At 34.3% G+C, this 12716-nt stretch overlaps 1 long non-coding RNA gene across 5 annotated transcripts in view; it reads right to left on the reverse strand.

Moving 5' to 3' along the window:
• Positions 1-12716, reverse strand: part of LOC126955609 (uncharacterized) — a 72144-nt gene that overhangs the window by 18315 nt on the left and 41113 nt on the right. For 2 of the 5 annotated variants that reach the window (XR_007725995.1, XR_007725994.1), the window contains exons 2-4: positions 9638-9894; positions 5393-5443; positions 4500-4565 (exon numbers count right to left, since the gene is read on the reverse strand). This is a non-coding gene — a long non-coding RNA (uncharacterized LOC126955609). Of the gene's footprint in view, positions 1-4499; positions 4566-5392; positions 5444-9637; positions 9895-10207; positions 10602-12716 lie in introns of those variants that run through there. The other 3 variants (XR_007725998.1, XR_007725996.1, XR_007725997.1) reach the window with 2 other exon arrangements.

The raw sequence follows: 12716 nt of genomic DNA on the forward strand, positions 1-12716 counted from the left end.
TAGACTCACCCCCTCGCAAAAAAGAAAGAAAAAAAATGCTGTATTCATGATGGGCAGTTTGAATGTAACTCAACAGACACATGTTTCATGAACACAGTTTTGTTAATGAAATGCAGGGATATCTTGTTTTATTGTGCTTAGCTTTATTGCACTCTGAGGATATTGCATTTTTTATAAATTGAATGTTTGAGGCAATCTTACATCCATCAAGTCTCTTGAGACCATTTTACAACAGCATGGGTTCACTTCCTGTCTCTGTGTGACATGTTGGTAATCCTTGCAAGATTTCAAACTTTATTATTATTATTATATCCTATATTGTGATCTGCAATGTGCAATCTTACATGTTACTATTGAAATTGTTTTGGGGTGCCACTAATTGTTTGTATCACATTGTTCCATGGGTGTTAGTCTGTTTTGTGTTTTTCAGTCTTTTTCCTGTTTGCTTTTCAGCTTTAGTTGTTCCCTTTGAGATATTCTTAGGTTCAGAGATTCTTTCCTCAATGTGTCCAGTCTGCTAATAAGCCTATCACAACATTTTTCGTGTCCGTTACAGTATTTTTGATCTCTAGAATTTCTTTTTGGTTCTTATTTTAAAATTTCCATTACTCTGCTCACTTTGCCAGTGTGTTCTTGCATACTGTCTGCGTTATCCATGAGCACTCTTAGCATATTGACAGTAGTATCTTTAAATTCCTGGACTGATAATACAACATCCTGCATATCTGAGTCTGATTCTGACACTTGTTTTGTCTCTTAAAATTTTATTTTTTGCCTTTTGGAATGTCTTTATTTTTTTTTCTCATAACTGGACATGAGGTATTGAAAAAAGAAGTCCAGCACTGCTTTCCAAAGTGATTTCCACTCCTAGATTTCTACTTTGGTAAATTGTAATTCTCTATATTGAGAGAGATAGATGTGTTCTATGTCTGTCTCTAATGTTGAGAATAGTGGTTTGTCCTGGAATCAGGAACAAAATTGTATCCTTTGTGAGGGATCTAAGAAGAGTTGTTGATTTTTCTTTTTATTCAGCGTTAGCTTCTTCACAGAATGACTTCCAAACTCCTTACATGCTGGATTGGAAATCAGGAGTACAAGCATTTTACTTGAAATATTTTTTATAAAAGTAGATGATATGTTTTATAAAACTGCTAATTTCTGGTAACACCTTTACCTTCCAAAGCTAGGTTTAAAATAAGTACTTCTCAACATTGGTTGTTTTGACTTTAAAATCAAACAAAAATTTAAAATTTTTTGAATGTTTGGCTACCTTTTTAAAATTTAAAACAAAAAGTTTTATTTTTAAAAAATATTGTTTTGTTTTGAAAAAAAAAAAAAAAAACAGAAACAAAAAACCTGTAGACAAAATCTCTCAGAAGAGTGACAAGATACATGGCAGAAGAAATTTGTAATTTGTAATTTGATTGATCCAAGTACATAATAAACTTTATTTTGTTAATTCCTCTTTGTTATTTACATTCCCTGTTGGCTACTCGATTTCCAGTTTTCATGTTCATCTAACTCTTTTTATATGGCTTGTTTACTTTGTTTTATTTGGTAGCTCACACTAATAAAAAATAGCAAAAATAAAGGAAATAAATCTTACAATTTTAAGAGAATTTTGTTTTGCATAGTATTTGTAGCCCCTAATCGGTAAATTACATCATTTTCATGAAGTCTTTGTATTATGTAGTATTTTGGAAATAGAATTTGCATCTGTTCTTATTTTGTGAATTCTATTCTCAGATCAAGCAGGATATGAGCTGTTCTTAAATCAAAGTGAGTTAGTAGTCCACTCGTTTAGAATATAAAACAGAAAGAAAGAATTAATAGATCTGTTTAAATTTTCTGTAGCTGATTTTTATTAATGATATTTTCCATTGATTGTTTCAAGATGTGTTTCACTAGAGGTTTAATCAATTCAACAAGTATTTTCTTTGCAGGGCAAGGACTTAGCATGAAGAAATTTTTTTTAAACAAGAAAAAAGTTTTAATATTGCTCAATATGATTTTGCAAGGTACCTTAGCAAAAAAGGCATATAAAATATGATTTTCCATTTTTAGAAACAAAACAGTGATGTGATGCCATGGTTCACTATAATATTCACTGTCTTATATTAAAGACCTTTCTGATGAATTTTTTCTACAAATATTGCTAAGAAAAACTTTACTTGTCCTTTGGGACTGAACTCATATGTTGATTTTATAGAGTTTATCTTGCTACCTGTTTTTGAAATTTCCTTTTATTCTGTTGTCTTGGTAGTTAGGAAGTTAAGAGTGAAATTTGAAAATCAACTACTGTCTTAGGGAGAATAATGATTCCCCAATGAAGTTTATGTCATAATTCTTGAAATCCATGAATACATTAGGTTATGGTCAAGGGAAATTAAAGCTCCAGATAGAATTAAAGTTGCAAATCAGTTGGCTTAAAATAATGAGATTATCTAGATAGGCTCAGTGTAATCACAAGGGTACCTAAAAGTAAAAGAGGGAATAGGAAGAGAGTATCAGAAAGAGAGCAGTGTGATAATTTAGCCTGATATTGCCTGCTTGAAAGTGGAGGAAGGGGCCATGAGCTGAGGAAAGAAGATGGCCTCTAAAAGGTAGAAAAAGCAAGAACATAGATTTTTGCCTAGAGCCTCCAGAAATTAATGAACTGCCAAAACTGTGATCTTAGCAAAGTGAAATATATACCAGACTTCTGATCCATAGACCCCTATGGTAATATATTTGTGTAATTTTGAGTCACTAAGTTTGTGGTAATTTGCTGCAGCAGCAAAATCACTGAAAGATTGTAAAGTAAGGAAAATGCCATCATGCTGTTGTTAGCCAAATAAATCTCTATGAAAACTTTAGCCAAGCTCTTCTCGGAGAAAAGGTAAAGTGACTTGAAGAGAGGAAGAGATCTTCTTGACAATCTATGAAGAAGTTACTCCACCTGGATAAAACATAATGGGGACTGACAACCAGGATGAAATAAGAGGTATGGTGATCACATGACGCATCATCCACAGGCAGACACCGTTGAGAGTAAAAGGGGACACTAGTAAAATTAAGCCAGGTAATAGGCATACCTGGCTGAACTTGGCAAGTGGAATTTGAAATCGAACTAGATGAGGAGACTAGTGTGAAGGAAGGAGAGCAATATGTTTCTTGGCCAGAGTGTGCACTTAATGAACACTGTGAGTGAGACTTAGGTGGCTTAAAAATACAAGTTTTAGAGCCAGAAAATCTAGGTTACTACCTGCCATAAGTTTCTCATCTGTAGAATGGAAATAATAGTTGCTATTTTATAGTGATACTGGGATGATTAAAAGGCACAATGGGCATGAAATTTTTGCATGGTGACTGGCTCAATGCAAGTGCTGAAGAAATGTCATTTCTTTTTTCTCTTTATTAACATTAATAATACTTATAAAGCATGGTAAAATGATATAATAAAAGCTAGCTGGTTGAGATACAAAACAAATAAACAAGATATCTTCCCTTAAATATAATTTCTCAACTTATATTCATTGAGGGCCTAACACATGCTAATTAGTATGCTAATCAAGGAGCACTTAGATGGATAAAATATAGTATGTCTTTCTTAACTAAATTTCACTTAACATAAAATTTATATGTTACAGATTTTTCTAGCTTTTTTGAGGTATAACTGACAAGTAAAAATTGTATATATTTTAGGTTTAAAATATTTGACGTTTCAGATATTTTTAGAGAACTCAGCAACGGGAATGTTACAAAAAAGTGAGAACATTCTAGGCTGTCAGCCTGTGAGGAGCGTTTCCATGACTGTTCTGCAGACTGCTGTATGTGCATTGTGGTGTCTGACTTGTGGTAGTTGCTCAATTGTTAAATGATTGAAGAAATAAAAGAATGTACTCAAGTTCAATATTCAGATCTTATAATTATATCTTTTTTACTATTTTAAATACAGTTGACCCTTGAACAATGTGGAGGTTAAGGGCACTGACCCCCCAACATAGTTGCAAATCTGAATATAACTTTTGACTTTCCAAAAATGTAACTGCTGGTAGCCTACTGTTGACCAAAAGCCTTACTGAAAACATAAACAGTCACTTAACCCATGTTTTGTATATTTACATGTAAGATATATTGCATTTTTTTTTTTTTTTTTTTTGAGATGGAGTTTTGTTCTTGTTGCCCAGGCTTGAGTGCAATGGTGTGGTCTCGGCTCACTGCAACCTCTGCCTCCCAGGTTCAAGCAATTCTCCTGATTCAGCCTCCTGAGTAGCTGGGATTACAGGCATGTGTCACCACACCCGGGTAATTTGTATTTTCAGGAGAGACGGGGTTTCTCCATGTTGGTCAGGCTGGTCTTCAACTGCCAACCTTAGGTGATCCGCCCTTCTTGGCCTCCCAAAGTGTTGGGATTACAGGCATGAGCCACCGTGCCTGGCCCATATATTGAAATCTTACAAGAAAAGTAAATAAAAGAAAATGTTAAGAAAATTATAAAAAAGAGAAAATATATTTACTACTTATCAAGTGGAGCTGGATCATCATAAAGGTCTTCAATTCTCATTGTCTTCATATTGAGTAGTCTAAAGAGGAGGAGGATGAGAAGGCATTGGTCTTGCTATCTCAGCGGTGGCAGACAAGGAATAACATCTACATATAAGTGGACTCACATTTCAAGCCCTTACTGCTCAAGGGTCAACTGTAATGTGCTCAACAGTCTGTCGTTAACATCTCATATAAGGGAGAGATAGCATTGATTTTGCACAAGTTGATTTAAGAGAATTAAATCAACTAAAAATACTATTACTAAAAGGCTCTTATCTTAGAGGAGAAATCATTTCATTTATCTATTCTGCTCACAAATATCAGAAAACATAATATTGATTACTTGTGAACATTATTTATAATCATTATAAAAGAACATAAAATTAAGGACTTCAAAATATTGCAAAAAGAGATTTCGCTGTTAATTTAAAGATGCAAGACTTCAACCTCAGACCTGATTTTGTGTCTTGGAGATGTTTAGAGATATATAGTAACTCATAAGGAGCCAATTACTTTTATAACATTTTAATCCTTACCATTGATATTAAATATAGGCCAGTAATGATACAATTACCTTCTCATTTTAAAAAATGATTTAATCAAAATTCTTAACTACTTATTACTGGAATGATTTTTTTGTCTTGTCTGATATTACTTCAGGATAATATATTTTCTGAGGTTTTGGTTTATATGACACAATTCTTAACAATCATTAAATAATTAAAGGAGAGTAATAGGAGATGAAGTCAGAGAGGTAGAAACCAGATCATTAGATGCTTATGGAAATTTTAAGAACTTTGGCATTTATTCTGAAAAAAATGAGGCGTAACTGGAGACTTTTAGCAAAGGAATGATAGAAACTTACTTGAGTTTTAGAAAGATCATTCTGGCTGCTGTGTTGGTTGGAGGGCAAGGTCTAAAATGAAATGAATGAGGTCAGTGGTTATGACTTAAAAGGGATAGAAGTGAAGATGATAATAAAAGATCTTATTTTAGACATTTTTTAAGGTAAAACTTGCATTTTGAGGGAAAGAGTACCTGCGAAGTGTAAAAGAGAAGTCAGAGATAATTCCAAGGTGTTTGGACTAAGCAATTGGATAGATGGAATTGCCATTTACTAACTGAAATAGTTTTTTTGGGGGGTGGGGAGATATTCAAGAGTTCAAGTTTGAGATACCTACAAAATATTCAAGTGGAAATGGAGATAGATGTATTAATATGGAGTTTAAGAGACAGATTAGAATTAAAAATATGTTTACAAGTCATTAAGATGTAGATGTATTTAGACCCATGGTGTTGAAAGAAGTCACTAACGTAAATGTAACTGTAGAAGGGAGGCAGTTACTAGAGAGGAATTTAGGGTTAAGAAAAGAATTTTATTTTTGGTTAGTATTCTGATTAGTATAATCCTGTAAAAAGAAAAATACATTGATTATATAATAGTATTTCAATTCCTGGATTAATATGAGAGTGGATCTAGTTCACAAAGAGAAGTCTGAGCATTATGTAGGATCAAGATATTTTGGCTATTATATGTCAACAGCAATATTTAGTATTTTTTGTCTTTTTAAATTTCAGAAATTCTTTTGGATGTATAGTGGAATCTAATTTTGCTTTTAATATGCATTTCTCTGATGTTTACTGAGGTTGAACACTTTTTCATAGTATGTTAATTGTCTATTTGATTTTTTTTTTCTGATAAATCTGTTTACAAGAACTTAAGGAAAAAGAATGGGAAAAATAAAAGAAAGCACCAGAGACTATGGGACAATGTCAGAGGATCTAACATATATGTAACTGAAGTTCCAGAAGTTAAGATAAATGATAACTGAATTAATAGATCACATAATGGCTGAAAACTTTCCAAAAGTTTTGGAACATATCAATCCACATATTCAAGAAATTCAGTGAATCTGAAGAAAAATAAATCATACTTGGTGACATCATTGTCAGACTTCTAAAGATGAAAGAGAAAGTAGAAAAGAGAAATATGAGATTCAGAGAGAAAAGAAGATATTACCTTCAGTGGAAAAATAATTGGTGTTTACTTCTCATCAGAGACAATGGAATTGTATCATAAAATGTACACCAGATAGGCTATTTGTTGAGGTTCTGGAGGACACTTTTATTCATAATCAAATATGACAATAGAGCATTGCCCAAAAATTTCTGCAGCCAGCAGTCCAGAAAGCCAAATCACACTCTCTACAACAGCTGGTCCACAACAAAAAGGACGTCATCAGTGACTGCCAGCTTCCCTAGTTTACTGATTTTTGACTCAGCACCAAGTAGAGGACAAAATATACGATTTCTAACCAATCGCGTGAGATGCCTCACTTTGAGTCACTCTAACTCCAGCTTTCCCATGCCAACAACCTTGAGTCAAAGTGCAATGATCCCTGACTTACAATGGTTCTACTTTCTGATTTTTTGACTTTAGAAAGTGTTTATTGGTATATTAAATGCATTTTTGCCTTGCCCGACTTTCAAGTTACAATGAATTTCTCTGGACATAACGTCATTGTAAGTTGAGGAGCATCTGTATACCTGAAGCCCTCCTTTTTCTCACTACAGAGTTTTCCTACTCCTTGCCTGTCTTTGAATTTGTGCCAAGTGCAAGTTGTATTAGTTCCCTATTGTGACTGTAACAAATTACCACAAATTTAGCAGCTTAAAGTGACACAAATTTATTATCTTCCAGTTCTGGAGATCGGAAGTCTGAATGCATTTTACAAGGCTAAAATCAAGGGCCTATCAGAGCAGCATTTCTTCTCGAGCCTCTAGAGGAGATCCATTCTTTGTCTTTACCAGCTTCTCTAGGCTGTCCACATTCCTTGAGACTTGGCTGCATCACTCTGACCTCTGCTTCTGTTTTCCTGTCTCTTTTGACTGTGATTGTCTTGACTCTCTTATAAGGATCATCTGATTACAATGGGCCTACCTGTATTATCCAGGGTAATTCCTCATCTCAAGATCCTTAAAAGTGAATCACATCTGGGAAAGTCCCTTTTTCCGTAACATAGATGCATAAGATATCTCGTATAGATATGTAAGATAGCATACTCACAGGTTCCGGGGATTAGGACATGGACATCTTTGGGGTGTAATTATTTGACTCGAGCACAAAAATAATAGTAGCTGACTCTCTTGCTATATCAAACTCTGAAAAAATCCTCTGTTCTTGTTTAGAAGTTGCTGTTTATTTCCACAGTGAAAATGGAATTTCTATGTTATGTTGAGTGTCCAGGGCAAAGGGTGCTAAAAGAACTACAGTAGCAGAAAAGTCACTGCCCTTTACAGATGAAGTTAGAACATATAGAAGGTATACTAAGTCAGTTTCATAATGTCCCTTTGAGTAGCTGTGTCAACACACTGCAAGGGGCAGGCCTGCCCACTTAGTCCTGAGCCTTCACCACAGAAGTAAAGGAGCACACAAAAGGAGAGCTGACCCTGATGTCTGGAAAGGTGTAAATAATGGGCAGCACAGAAGAATTACTTATCAAAGTAAGAACCACACAGATGTGTTTTCTGTTTTTCCTTTGACAATAAGTTGTCATAAAATTATTTATTTAGTTTGACTATCCAACTGTATTGGTAATGGTCTAGTGTCAGACACAAATCCACACCCACAAACACACAGTGTCAATTATTACATTATCCATGGTAGTTCGGTTCTATAAAGCTGTCATGAGCATTTAATTAGCAAATATGAAACCACTGCCCTTAGGAGAAATAGAAGGTTTGATGCCTGTGAGTCTCTGATCATATTTTCATCAGCCAATCAATGCATAACCTTGTTTTATGTGTTATTCTGTTTAAAGCACCTTATGTTTTATATATATATATATGTATATATATTTCTTACAAATAATTGATTGAACAGTCTTTGAATGATTTAGAGCCGGTGGCTTTGGAGGTCATTTGTGTTATACAGGTTCCTTTGCCCAAGTCTATGTAAAATAAACCAGTCACAATTGCATTAAAATCCTGCTCTTCCCCATGACCCTTTTCCTGTATAACACTTAGCAGATATTTTCAACATTCTTTTGCTGCCTCCTGAACTGAACAGGCTGCTTGCCTGCAAGTTTAGCATTTTTCACGCCATATCACCTTTTGAAATGTGTGAGGCAGACAGCACTAGCTGAGAAGGATTTAACATTTTCCTGACCCTGGGTAACATTATTGTAATTTTCTTTGACTTTGAGCCTTACAATAGTGCTGTCCACTATGGTTTTTTCCTAATCAGTTGTCATCTCATGAATTCACAAATTTAGCCATTTTTTTCCAACTGTTCCATAGCTTCATTATATGCTATAAACGTTACTTCAGCAGTTTCTGGAATGGTCTTGTGTACAAATCAGCAAATTTCCTCTTCCTTTTTCTGGATATACTGTTTGTTGATTCATTAGCATTTAACTCACAGTCAATAGGACTATAATTCACGCTTGAATGAAGCTTAACTAACAAATAAATTTTCTCTGTAAGGCCCGTCATAGTCTTCTTGTGCTTAGATAAGATAGCACTTCCACACCATGTTGGAGGCCATTTAAAACAGCAAAATCACCAACAATAAGTACAGAAATGTAAAAAATGTGGTACTAAATAGATCCTGAATCAGACACATGTTTACAGTATGAAAACTGAAACAACAACGCAGAGTGTTGTCTTGTTCGATGTCAGGAACCTGCAGCTGTCAGCCAACTCAAATATTTTGCCCCTCTGCAAATGCCTTTGTAAGTGCCAAGAGTATTGGCTTTGGTTACAGATAAATTTTGTCACGTAGACAAATTTGAAAACGCAGAATCTGCACATAATGAGGATTGGCTTGTGTGTGTGTATTTCTAAATTATTGTTAAAATTTTCATGTAAATCTACTCATAGTGTCATTGAGGTCAAAATATGTGAGTATTTATAAATTCCTAAGAAAATGATTTCTACCTCTCTATCTCAGTAGTAAGCATAACAGACAAAAGCCCCTGAACTCATGGAGGTTGTATTTGGTAGCATGTTAGGGATTGGCATGTTGTATGAAACTTACTGTGCCTGCATATGGCTGTATAAATTTTAATTGTAATACTTCCTGCAATATTTTACATTTCATTTGTCTTACCTTTCTAAATTTCAACATCATCCTTTCTTGCTCTGCCTCTGTAAAGCATGCGCCTTGCAACTAACTACAAACAGTTTGAAGATCTAATCAACGTTAGACCTGTTGATAGCAGAGATTCGAGTTCCTGAAGATTGGCATGCTGCTGAGAAGTGGCCTGCTGTTTCCTTTCTTAGGGACTCTAGTTTGCTTTTAACTTTGTGCAGAGTCCACTGCTGACAAGACGGTTAATAAAAGTGATATCAGGCACTGTGTGGTATCTGAAAAAAGTTAATTAAAAAAAGTATGCTGAGAAAGGTTCTATTAAGTAGGTCGGCAGTCAGCTTTCCTAACTGTCAGCACTGTTCTTAGGAGCAACTGGTTATTTTTTATTATTACTTATTACACATGTACTATTTTTTTCTGGGGCCAAACCCATCCAGCATCATTTGTTGAAAACACTATCTTTTTTTCACTAAATGACCTTTGATTTTGCCAAAAATCAATTATTTGGATACATTTGAATTTATTTCTAGAATTTCTTTTCTATTTAACTAATTTATTTGTCTATCTTAAAATCATTGTCTTGATTACCGTAGCTTTATAATGAGTTTCGAAGAAAGGTAGTGCAACTGTTGAAAACTTTTTGTTCTTTTCCAAAGTCGTTTTGGCTATTTGCTGGTCCTTTCTATTTCTGTGTCAATTTTAGAATTGGCTTGTTAATTTCTACAAAAAAAAAAAAAAAAAAAAACAAAACCCTGTAAAGATTGTGATCTGGATTTGCTTTAAGTCTGTAGCTCAATTTGGAGGAAAGTACCTTCTTAACAAAATTGAGTTGTTTGATTTATAGACACAGTATATCTTTTAATTTATTTTGATCTTCTTTAATTTTCCCTCAACAAAATTTGGTAGTTTTCAGTCTACAGATCTTGCACAGCTTTCATCAGAATTATTTCTAAGAATTTTATGTTTTTGATTTATAAATTATGATTTAATAATTTTATTTTCCAATTATTTGCTTTCAGTATAAATAAATATTATAGATGTTTATATTTATCTTGTATTTTGTAAACTTGTTAAACTATTTCTAGAAGCATTTTTTACAGATTTCATAGAATTTTCTACATAGACATCATATATGAGAGTAAAAAAGTTGATTTTCCTTTGCAGTCTGTATGCCTTTAATTTCATTTTTTGGCCTCGTTGCATTGTCTAGGACCTTAGTACAATGCTGAATGAAAGTGATAATAATGGATGTGGGTTTATCCCAGATCTAGAGGGAAAACATTTTAAGTTTCTTTCTATTCTTTGTTTAGAGTTTTTATAAGAAATGGATATTGGATTCTGTCAAATGCTTTTTCTGCATCTATGGGGATGAGCATTCGTTCTTCCTTTTTTTTTGGCTCAGAGAAGGTGAGTTTTATTAACACTCTTGGATGCAGTTATGGCAGGCAACAGAATGCTGAGACATGGAATCGTTAATTTTTTGTAAAATATGGCAGGCATAGCCTGGAACTAGGAGAGATAAGTGGAGAGTAACCAACCCTACCTTCAAGAAACTTTCCTCCTTGACCACAAGTTTATATTTTACTGCTGGTTTACTTGATATGTTCCTTTTCACTAAACATTTTAATAACATACACCTATATAGTAATTTCACCATCATTTTAAATTTTTTCTGTTTTGTAAATTATAAAAGTTATATATATATATTTGTTGAATCAAAGTCAAACAATACAGACATGTAAAAGAAAAACTCAAAAAATCTTCTTCTCACTACATCACCACTCCCCCACCACACACACATACATAGCCCCCTGTTTCATGTCTCATTTCAATATCCTTTTGGCCTGTATCCCTCTAGATAGAGACAAATGCTATGAACATTTTAATGTGCACACAAGTCACCTGGGATCTCGTTAAACACAGGTTCTAACTCAGCAGGTCTGGGGTGGGCCCTGACACCCTACTTTTCTTTTTTTTTAAAAAATTATACTTTAAGACTTTAAGTTCTAGGGTACATGTGTACAATGTGCAGGTTTGTTACATATGTATACATGAGCCATGTTGGTGTGCTGCACCCATTAACTCGTCATTTACATTAAGTATATCTCTTAATGCTATCCCTCCCTCCTCCCTACTCCCCACAATAGGACCCGGTGTGTGATGTTCCCCTTCCTGTGTCCAAGTGATCTCATTGTTCAATTCCCACCTATGAGTGAGAACATGCGGTAATTGGTTTTCTGTTCTTGCGATAGTTTGCTGAGAATGATGGTTTCCAGCTGCATCCATGTCCCTACAAAGGACACAAACTCATCTTTTTTTGATGGCTGCATAGTATTCCATGGTGTATATGTGCCACATTTTCTTAATCCAGTTCTTCCTTTTTTAGTCTGTTAATACGGTGAATTACGCTGATAGTTTTTAAAGTGTTAAAACAAGCTTGTATTTCTGGAATAAAGCTTTTATTCTTGCAGGTCTGCTTTAAACTTTGTTAGGCAATACCAGAACAACCTTTTCATCTAATTTTCCACATTGCTAAGATAAAACCCTTCTTCCTAAGTTCAACAGTTAAGTCTTCTACTCTGCCTGGTGAAAAAAGAAACTTTCCTGGCTTTGTGCAATTTTTAAGTAATATTCTTTGTTTTCCTTATCTTTTCTACAAGTTATTTTCCCAATCTTGGGCAATTTTTAAAAAATGTATGTGCTAAGCAGTACTCAACTAAAGAACTGAGGAGGAGCCTTGCGGATCTCTGAGTTTCCTCTCTCTGCTGTCCTCCCTTTTCTGGTACTCTGCACTGTGAACTCTGGCTGCTTTGGCTCCCCTCCACTTCCATCTCTATCTTTTTGATTCCTGGGTTTCCATTCCTTACCCTGCAGACGGAAAACTCTTAAAACAGTTAAATTAGACAATCTTAGATCTCACCTCTTTTGTCGCCCTTCTTTTAGGGATCTCTGTCCTTATTTGTCTCATGTCCATTTTCTTGAAAAAAAAAATTTTTTTTTTCAATTTATTTCAGGTAGGAAGTTAAATCTGGTCTCTTCTTTGCCAGAAGGGAAAGTCTGTATTAATATTTTTGAAGTATAGTTTTTCTTCATCATA

The sequence above is a fragment of the Macaca thibetana genome, chromosome 5, assembly GCF_024542745.1.
Source record: "Macaca thibetana thibetana isolate TM-01 chromosome 5, ASM2454274v1, whole genome shotgun sequence".
In the NCBI taxonomy this organism is placed as follows: domain Eukaryota; kingdom Metazoa; phylum Chordata; class Mammalia; order Primates; family Cercopithecidae; genus Macaca; species Macaca thibetana.